The 11,053-nt window shown below is 31.0% G+C and overlaps 1 protein-coding gene across 1 annotated transcript in view; it reads right to left on the reverse strand.

Annotated features, from left to right (window-relative positions):
* LOC111682757 (asparagine-rich zinc finger protein AZF1) overlaps positions 1–5,777 on the reverse strand; it is a 32,724-nt gene extending 26,947 nt beyond the window's left edge. Inside the window, exon 1 of the mRNA XM_046945027.1 lies at positions 4,880–5,777. The gene's annotated coding sequence lies outside the window, so the exon portion shown is untranslated. The remainder of the gene's footprint in view (positions 1–4,879) is intronic.
* Positions 5,778–11,053: the final 5,276 nt, after the last annotated feature.

Raw genomic sequence — 11,053 nt, forward strand, 5'->3', positions numbered from 1 at the left:
AGTCTATAGTCTACTATATAGCCTAGTCTATAGTCTATTCTATAGTCTTGTCTATAGTCTAGTCTATAGTCTAGTCTATAGTCTAGTCTATAGTCTAGTCTAAAGCCTAGTCTATAGTCTAGTCTATAGTCTAGTCTATAGTCTAGTCTATAGTCAGTCTATAGTCTAGTATATAGTCTAGTATATAGTCTAGTCTGTAGTATAATTAAATCTATAGTCTTGGTTATTATCTAATCTAAAGTCTCGTCTATGGTGTAGTCTATTGTCTGAGTTAGTCTATAGTCTAGTCTATAATCTAATCAAAAGTCTAGCCATGCCTATTTTGTAGACGATAGTTTTGTCTATCGAGAAGATTAAATTTATGCCAATTTGGCCAATTCGCACTTAATTTTAGAATTGAGAACATTTCAGCAAAAATTTCAGTTGCGCTTTATGAATGTTTTAAGAATCTGTAATTTTTTGTAAAAATTTTGCTCAGAGTGGATTTTTTGGTTTGAAAATTGTAGTGGATTGGGAAATCTTTTAATTTGTGTTACAATTTCTAAAAAAGTTTTATACTTCTTTACAAATATGTTTGTATAACTGTTATACAAAATTTCCCAATTATATTTTAATAATATTTAAATCATAAGCATAATGCAATAACCACTTAATAGATTTCCACAAATTGGAGCACATTTTAAGCAATACATAGTAACCGTAGATTCCATTAAAATCAATCACTTGCTGTTTATTGCATTTAAATAGTTACTTTTTTTCTCTCTCTCTCTCTTTTTCTCTTTGATTTAATTCCGGATACGAAAGTATTTTAATGATTATGCACAAATCCATTTTAAATTGAAAATCAAAATGTGTTGGATGTGGCTGCGGCTGCGGCTTTAACTGTGGCTTTTGTAATATGATTTTTTTTGTTATATTAATTAAAAAACTATAATAAATAAATAAATAATTTCATTTTGTACTCTCGTACTTTAACGCAATACATTTAATCATCATTTAGTTAAATATACATTTTTTCCTACAATTATAGTTAAATTGTGTGTTTTTTTGTTGTTTTAGCTGCTGTTAATTTGATTGTTAATCTGGGGGAAAAAAAGTGATGGTTAGAAACATTTAAAGAGGTATTTTAAAACAGAGCATTACTAACAATTTAATGATTCAAACTTTGGGGTTTTTCAGTTAAAATCCATTAAGATTACTTCATATGTTTTAATTGAAATGCATTCATTTTTAGGCTTTATTATTGAATTATAAATATATGAATTAATAAGTAATTGCCTTTTTAAAATGTATTAATGTTTGCTTTTTCACAGCAAAAGAAATAATACATAACTAGAATGAATTCTGTAGTAAATAGTATGAAAATGACTTTTTTCGCATTATTTAATGAGATTAAACATTCTTAGAACAATAATTGTAAAATTGTAAAATTTTTCACTTTTTTAAAGGTTTTTGTACTGAATGTGAGCTTATCGTTCTATTTTTGACACCATTTGGTATTGATTTAACTACGGTTTGCTTAATTCTTTTGCGAGGATATTAAGCAATGATATTCAATTGTTAGAATTTGAAGTTGATTAAATTTAGGATCTTATATGAGCCTAAAAATAATAAATTTTAAAATTTTGTTCATATTAACAACATTTTCCATTTAAATAACTAAAACTATGCCCTACACTACTATAGTGGTGGTGGTATTTTGCTTTTGTTCTAATGTTTGTAACGCACAACAATAATGCTCATACACTCAACTTAAAGTATAACGATAAAGGCGATTAAGACACGTCCGTACGTACTTTTGATAAACCAAACGGGGATGACACAAGGATGTAACCTATTGAAAATGGTAGAACCTCCCGATTTGATCTGTTTGTGCTTTAAATACGTCAAAAATACTACTATATCTTCAAAATCGTCACAACAAAGTTTTACTGCCGATTTTTGTAATGATCGGCCCTTATTCCAACCTTACCGTCATAAAAGCTCTCTATTAACAAAAATACAAAACGTCTAAAATTAACTTATATAATTAGTGCTACTTTTGAAGTGGTGATATATGCTATTCTTTTGGAAGTACTTCGTTTTATTTTTGTTGGGAATAAGATCATATGGAAGTTGCCATGCCCAAAATAATTTGTAGGTTTTCATATTGTCCCAAAAATTTCCCTGCCCGGGGGCATGTTACCTTGACACCATATTGGTATTATTTCAATCCCGGAGAAAAGAGTTGCTAACAGTAACTCTAGTCTGTCGTGACTATAAACTGGTAATGTCATTTCACTCCTCGGACATTAATTGCTATGATTTGACATGGAGTCGAAGAAGAGAATCATATAACGATGGGAGTACTATATCCTGGCTGGTCAGTGGGTTGAGATTCCTTCGGGTTCCACGTAGTGTTTGTGGTTTAAACCCAAATTCGCGGAAATAGTGATTTGCGGTTATAAGACTGATGCAAAGTAAATAATATTAAACTGTACGAAGTTTCTCATTAATACTAATTTTAATATTTATTTTCTTAGAGGGTATGGCTCCACGTCCACTTAAAATAAAAAGTTACGTTAAGTTACTTCTAGATTTTCGGGGCACTGTGAAATTTTCACTTTTTGGAACTTTTCTATTCATAAATTTTTGCACAAAATATCGAATTTTGGTTGAGAAAAGTGGAACTGCTGCTCAAGGGCAGAATCGGGTGACTATATATAAAGGGGTATACACGTGTAGCGAATGTTGGAAGTTTTCTTGTTATATTTTGTTTGCTATTAGTTATGTTCTTTATACATCGACTATTTGGATAAATTTAGATCTGTTTTTATAACCTACACCACTACAGCTTGTGCTGATGTTTGTAACACCCAAATATATTACTCGTACAGCCACCAATCGGCTAAGAACGGATATATCCGTTCGTATGTCTGTCCGTCCGTCTGTCCGTCTGTCCGTCCGTCCGTCCGTCCGTCCGACCGTCCTTCCGTCTGTCCATCCGTCCATGTAAACCTTGTAAACGGACTACAGATCGAAATTTTCAAGTTAATTTGATGAAAATTGCCACAAACGTTATTTGAGACCCAAGAACCATGTTTATTGAAAAAATCGGTTCATTATTGCAGTTAGCACCCATACAACCGTACCCCCTTAATAAGAATTTGAAGCCCTTAATTGTGTTAAATGTTTTAGTATCTCTACCAAAGTCGTTGTTCTATATTGTTTATTGTACCTTATGTGACCTAAGCCCTCATACAAAGTCTTCTTCAGAAAATGTCTTGATAATCAATCACCCCTATTCTGTGTTTCGATTACGTTTTCGCATTCAGTTACGTAATACTCCATCAAAGGTATTCCAACAAAAACCGAACGAACGTGTGTATTCTGCAATTCGATCGTAATTACGTTTTTGTAAGTTGTTGTTTATGTGACGGAGAGTCGAATCGAAATGAAGAAAACTAAAGTCGCTAATCGGAGAAAATTTCGATTCAAATTGGGAATAGGGGCCAATAAATCACTTATAAACACTAGTATTACCATGAAATTCTACATAATTAATCTTTTTAAATATTTATAAGGATAGATCCATATTCTCTCTATAACAGCACACTCCCCTCCTCCTCTCCCTTTTATCCTCTCTTCTATTAATTCATTTTCTTTTAATTTTTTTTTAAATATTTCAGAATTGAGTTAAAAATTCTTAATGTTAAATTTATCTCTCTTTGTAAATTTTATCCCTTTATCCTCTCTTCTATTAAATCATTTTTTTTAATTTTTTCACAATTGAGTTAAAAACTATTTAAATACTTTGTCATTAAAAATAATTCTCAGGTTTAACATACAGACTGTTGTAAGGTTCAGACGGTCGGCCTGTCATATTTGTCTTCTTTTTGTTAAAAAATTTTATAGTTTTCTTTTTAATTACAATTGCCCAATTCACAATCGATGTCCTATTGTTGCAGCGTTGTATGTTTTACAATTTTTTTTATTTATTTTTTATTAAATAATTCTACTATTTAATATACAGACTGTTGTAGGCTTCATACGGTCGGATATGACTAACTATATACATCTAGACTAATTTGTCTTCATTTTCTAAAAAAAATTTTATAGTTTTCTTTTTAATTACAATTGCCCAGTTCACAATCAATGTCCTATGGTTGTAGTGTTGTATGTTTTACAATTTTTTTTAACAAAATTTTTTGAAACAAAAATAAATCATTAATAAAATACTACGATACAACTGTACAACACGATACAACCATACAGTGAATAGGACAAATGTTATTGCAATTATTATTGGAGGTCGTCATAGATTCCAATAATTGTCGGTATGGGATTTGAAAGTTTCAAATAACATGATTAGATTTCAAAAAAAGAAGTTTTGTATTACATATTAATTCGCTCTAGAATACGATTAATTATCGAGTAAAAAGCCGAAAACATAAGATTTCTGTTTTTGGTCGTTTTTAAAACCAATTCCACAAATTATTGGATTCTATGACAATCCCGATCATGTTTAATTTACAAAAAGCTTTTTGTAATGTTAAGCAGGGATTATTAACAGTTTAATAACATCAATTTAAAATTGACATTGCGGTGGTGCATTCGATCCAATTTTTTAAGCTTTCCCCAAAATCTTATCCTAAACATATCACAAGGATGAACAGATAAACAATTTTCTTCTAATTAATATTAAAATCACATAAAGATATAAGGAAATGTTTTTTGTAGTTAATTTGTCGTGAAACATTGTATCTAAACAAGTTTTAATGGGACGATATGTTTAGAGACATTAATTTAATAAATTTCCTTATCATAATTCAAATATTTATATGTAAATAGTAAAAACTATAGCAAGTTATAGGTATAACGGTAAAAAAACACAACTTACATGATCAGGAAAAATATAACAAAAAAAAAAAAAAATTCAAGAAAAACGGATGGGATCCAGTAAAAAAAAAGAGGAAAAGAGGTATTTTCTGATGATGGTGGCGATGATTAAGAAATCAATAAATGATTCAAATGATGACAATTATATTATGGTTGTTGTTGTTGTTATTGGTGTTGTGGATGAGGCTGTTGCTGTAGAGTTGTTTAATAAGAAGAAAACTTTAGCATACAATTTTTCTTTTTTTTTCTTTTTTGCATGCAAATTACAAATATCCGCCAGCACAATTTTTAATGGTCAACAAGTGTATTCACTCATACATACACACACATACACAAGTTGCAGTTATTTACTTTTATATTTAGTTAGGAGAACGATTAAACGGATATCCGCTTTTGGTTTTACAAAGTACAAATGTATGCGTATACTTATTGCTGATGGTGTTGTATTGCACAAACCGAAAGAGTTTACACACGCGGGGTTTTTTTTTGTTTCTTGGATTTTTCTTTAGCTTTTTTTTATTAATACTTGTAGTCAAGAGGATGCTGAGGATGTTGTTGCCAATTTCAAGTTAAAAAAGGTGATCATTTGCTAAGTGAGTTATATGAGAAAATGATTTTTTCTTTCATAGATGTTTAGAGGGCATCCTTTAGTTTATGTGTTTTTTGTTTTTGTCTAAATTATAACACATTTTCCGGAAATAAATTATTATAAAAATAATTTACTGTTATTTTATGTAAACTTTCGATTTGTAACGTTTTAGCTAATTTGTGGTTTATAAAGCAAAATTTTCTTTTTGGTTTGTATATAACAACAAACATATTTTTTCTTTTTATTTTTTAATTTAACATAATTTTTTTTTAATATTTAAAATTTATTTTTTTGTTTTAAAAAGTCCTTTAAGTTTCATTTAATTTTCTTTAAAATTAATTTTTTTCATAATTTTTATTTATTAAATTTTTAATTAAATTAATCAGTTAATTTAAATTAATTTTAATATTTAATTAAAATAACACTTGATCTGCTTAATTTCAAAACAGATCATATGAACAAACGTTCACCCATATGTGCTGGTGGTTATGATCTTGCATACTTGGTCAACACACTCACTATAAGCTCATAAACTTAATCAAAGAGAGCATTTTTAGTTACGTTTGATTATAGTTAACGATCGCCTTTTCAAACGAGCGAAATTATTTTAAGTGTTTTTTTTATTAAAGACGTTTTGTTACAGTTACAATTATGTTAACAATCCACTATTGTATTTGAAATTTCCTTAAAACGAAAAAAAAAAATACCGAAACAAAACAAAAAAAACTAAAGAAAGAAGACAAGAAATAGTCTTAAAAAATATATTTTAACTGGATTAACCCGTAATGACGACCATACTCTACAGGTACGTGATGAAGTACTGAATTCAAAACAATCTTAACGCTTCAGCTTTACCCCAAAACAAAACAAAAACACTAACAACAACAGCACACCAACAAACATTATCCATCCTAACAACAACAACAGCCATTAAAAAAAATAAACGAGATCATACTCTAGTGAATATTGTGCACACACTCGCTGAGCCATTCGAGGCAGCTAGATAGACATACAGACAGACACACACAGCAACACCGCAACACAGTCAAGTCTTTTCTACTGCGGCTGTAGCTTCCTATCTATTCATCTAGCTTAAAAACTCGGCTCGTCTCAGCAAACGCTGTCTCAGCCACAAGACATAATACCAACAACAGCAACAAGCACAGCAAAACAAAAAACAAAACAGTAACAGTCGCAGCAAATAGCAAATGAAGAAGACAACAACGACAACGAAGAATTGAGCTCATTTAAAACTCATGACTCTACTACACTCTTAACTTAACAGTTTATTTTACTAAAGCTGTAAGTTGTTGCTGTTGTTGTGGTTGTTGTCTGTCCATCCATATATTCCTCCTTGCGTCGGTCCGTCTAACCATATGACTGTCCTAACAAAAAAAAAAAAAAAAACTGTTACAATTACAAGCAATTCAAATCAAGCGAAACAACCACAACAAAAACCACCACCAACAACAAAAACAACAACAGCAGCAGCATCATGATCATTACAAAATAATAACTAACTGATCACAGCCTTCATTGCAGCAGCCCCCTAACAACACAGCAGCAGCTCTGCTGCCTACACAAACTAAGAAGCTTCCAAAAAGTGTTTGTATATTTATAACCTTAACTTGGCTTGCATCCATTGCAAAAAAACAACAAAAACCCAACAATACCAAAACAATCACTAACCATAGTGAGACACTTATTTACCTCTTCTCTTCTTCACCCTTTTCAATTTCAAACTCAATGAATGAATTTTTCTTCTTTTGATCATTTATTTTTTTTCTTCTACTTAATTTTCAAATTTGGTTTTAAACAACAGTTAACTGTCTGATGCATTTGCTGTTGCTGCTGTTGATGCTGTCGCTGTGCAGTCTGCAGCACATTTTGGAATTTCATTTACGTTATTGTCGTCGTTATAGTTGTTGTTTGTTTGCATCCGAAATTGGGTGGAGTATCTTCCGCCCAACATGTGTTTTAGCATGCTTTTTGTCATGAAAAAGTTGATGTTGTTGTTATTGTTGCTGCTGTTATGAGCAATATTTATGTGTTAGAGCGCTTTAAGCTTCCAAGAGTAACTGTTAACTCTCTGAGTTTTGGTTTTAAAAGAGTATTGAAGAGATCATAGGTTTTTGAAAACGAATTTCAAAAACAATCTCAAATTGTTATAACACAATTGCTAATGTAGTACATAGAATGTCAACTTAATTTTAATTGGACGATTAAAATAAGAGTCTGGTTTAAAGTTTATTATTTTGTTTAACTTTTGACAGGAATAATTTTAGGAACTTGTTCTTAAAATTAAAGATAATTTTTTGTGATTTAATTTCTAATAGTAAAGATTTGAATTTGTTGAATATTGTGTTATGTATGAATTTTCTTAAACCAAGTTTTAAATGATCACATTGATCTTTTTTTGATCCAAAGTGATCTTTCATCTTTCTTTTCGGATAATTAAAGCTTAAATTCATATTCGATTCAAAATTAAAATAAGCTTGACTTAAAAATGCAAAAAAAAAATGGAATTAATTTCAAAATGGGCTTGATTTAAGCTCGATACGTACTTAATTGGACTTGCTCTCTATAAAGCATAGAAAGGAAGTACTAAAGTATCTTATGTGATCAGTAAAAAGCGTGTGCATAAGATATTTGTTATGCAATAGTTCGGGTCCTATTTGGGCAAACTCAGTGACAACTGAGAGCTTTTCTTCCCGCAAAATCAATTAAAGAAATCGACAAACATCTTATAGAATAAATTCATTAGAAGTAAACAGTGGTCCAACTTCTTCAGACTTCACACGTACATTACATCTTTGTTATGGTCGTGGGGACCTGGTCATATACGCGCAAATAGAATCTACTTAAAGACAGCTATTGACTTCTTAACATCAATAGATCACTTGGTGATGAGAGGGAGAGAATATAGACTTATATGGCATTTGGATCAGTCCTTAAGGTAACATTATCTCCCTGCGAAGTTGGGTATAAACCATAGCCATTATGTGTAGCCCGAAGGAACATCAAACAGCTGATTAACTAGGGGAGGGGGGGGGTCAACCGAGTACCCGTAATACTAAATTATCTGGCACTTTGGTTCGAGCCCTTGTCAAATTATTCTAAGGAAAGACTTAGATTGCTTTTCAGCTACGACAGATTATAGGTATTAGTAGCACTTCTTTTTCCCGAGAATTGGAATAACATCAACATGGTGATTTTACTGAGGAGAGTCTCCAAAGTAGCACTTCTTTTTCCCGAGAATTGGAATAACATCAACATGGTGATTTTACTGAGGAGAGTCTCCAAAGTTCCTTGATTCAAGATTGAAGTTAGAATCAGATAAACCGTTTTCATTTTCCCCATAAAGTCTTGAAAAACTGTTCCCACGTCAATTAGGAATGAGACGAGTTCTAGTCGAGCAAATATCAAGTCAGCAACTAAAAACTTTCACCCCTACCTTGAGTTGCTGCTTAAATCCGAGAAGAACTCTTTCGCCTTAATAGAACTGCAACAACAATCACTAAAAAGCATCAAGGAAATTGCCATTGGACCAGACTGTAGTGCACCGATTTCTATTTAAATATCCGCAGATCATGCGGAATCTTCAAGCAGTCTGAAACTTGATTCTTAATCGAAACCCCTCAAGTAGTTTGATACTTCAATTTTATAACAGCTGCATTAAGCGAAAGCTATGCCCTCCGGAAGGAACTCTTGGCCATAGTTGGACTATTACAAGAAGCGCAAAACATTCTCAAGAAAAAATTTTAAATTGACTAAAAAGACATTGATCTGTCTTCGGAATGGCATTGGACTTCTATCTAAATCTCTAATAGATCCTCAATCGCTAAAGATCGATATTTGTCTGTTTAGAAACCAAACTAGTTTAAGATCTTAATCTTCATATTATATTTTTCTAAGGATCGATAAGGAGTTTTCATTTGTGTTTAGTGTTTGAGAAATGAGAATTGATCTTATTTCTCTCTGCGGCTCATGTCTTGAAATTGTGCCTAGATCTGTAAAGAAAATGATCGATCATACTTGTAAACAAAAAATACTTCATAAATCTAATTGTGTTAACTTTGTTTTATCCAATCTTAGCCACTGATCATAGCAAGCAAGATCTTAGTATATTTTTCTAAGAATCGGTAAGGAGTTTTCATTTGCGTTAACAGTTAGAGAAAGAATTGATCTTATTCCTCTCAGCCGGTGCTTATAGCAAGTAAGATCTTAGTATATTTTTCTAAGGATCAATAACGAGTTCTCATTTTCGTTTACAGTTAGAGATAGAATTGATCTTATTTCTCTGCTGCTGCTTAAAAATCTATGAATATCTCGAAATTGTGCTTAAATCTGTAAAGAAAATGATCGATCATATCTGAAAAACAAAAAAAATATTTCATAATTCTAATTGTGTTAACTTTGTTTTATACAGTCTCTGCAACATTAAGCAAGATCTTAAAGAGAACCATATTTTTAAGAGCAACTTAAAACATAAGAGAATAAAAGTTCTGCTCACACTGAGTGAGAGGAAACACAACACATCTTAACAATTTTAAGAAATATGTTGTTTAGTATGAATTTTAAAGCTTTAGTAGATGAAAAACAGTTGAAACAGTAACATGAAAGTGATAGCTATTCGCTATATAATTTGTTAAGAGATTTTTTAAAAAACGAAATTATTAGATTTTTTTTTTGTAACACACAGACATGGGCGATTAAGTTGTAGGTTTATGCTTCAGATTGATCAATTTAAGTCGTAGTGATCTTTTTTAAGAAATGACTCTGTTATTTGTAGCGACAAATTTAGCGGGAATTTTGGGGTTTTCAGCTTCTGTTTAGTATTTAATGAAAGAAAGTATTTTGTTCATAGTAGTGATATGAAATGTTTTATGTTTGTATTTACAAGTGAATGGTTTCCGTTTGGACATTAACACAACTATCTAAAGAATAAATACATGATCTCATCTATCCATCCAAACATCCATTCATCCATCCATCCATCCATCCATCCATGTAACCATGTTTGTCTAAATGAAGTACTTTTCCTTTGAATTTCTTTTTTTTTTAACAATTTTTGTACAAATCTTCATTGGAAATGGCGGAAATGTAAGACAGTGAAGTGAAGAGTCGGCAGTAAGTAAGTGAATGAGTGCATGAATGGGCAATGGTATATGAATGATTATTGAACAAACGAACCATTTAACATTCACCGTGTCGTAAAATCTAGTAGCATTTTTTATGTTTATGTGAGTAAGTGTGTGTGTGTGTGTCTGTTTAAATATTGTGGTGTCTGTTTTTGGGGTCTTGAGTGGACTGTCATAGAAATTTGCACAAGTTTTTGGCTACTGTAGTTGTTTAAACCCTACAGCTTTATAGGTCAAAATATTATATATTCGTTTAGATGTTTGCAACGCCTACAGGTTTTGTTTTAATATGAATAGATTTTATGTATTAATCAATTTGTAATGGGAATTGCAATCTAAAAGTCTTAAGGAAGCTACTTTCATAGAAGAAACTTTTACTAAACCTTTGGCAAACTTTTCATAAATCAGAAAATCAAGTACAAATCGAGCTTAAATCAATAACATT

Source organism: Lucilia cuprina, chromosome 2 (assembly GCF_022045245.1).
Source record: "Lucilia cuprina isolate Lc7/37 chromosome 2, ASM2204524v1, whole genome shotgun sequence".
Lineage (NCBI taxonomy): Eukaryota > Metazoa > Arthropoda > Insecta > Diptera > Calliphoridae > Lucilia > Lucilia cuprina.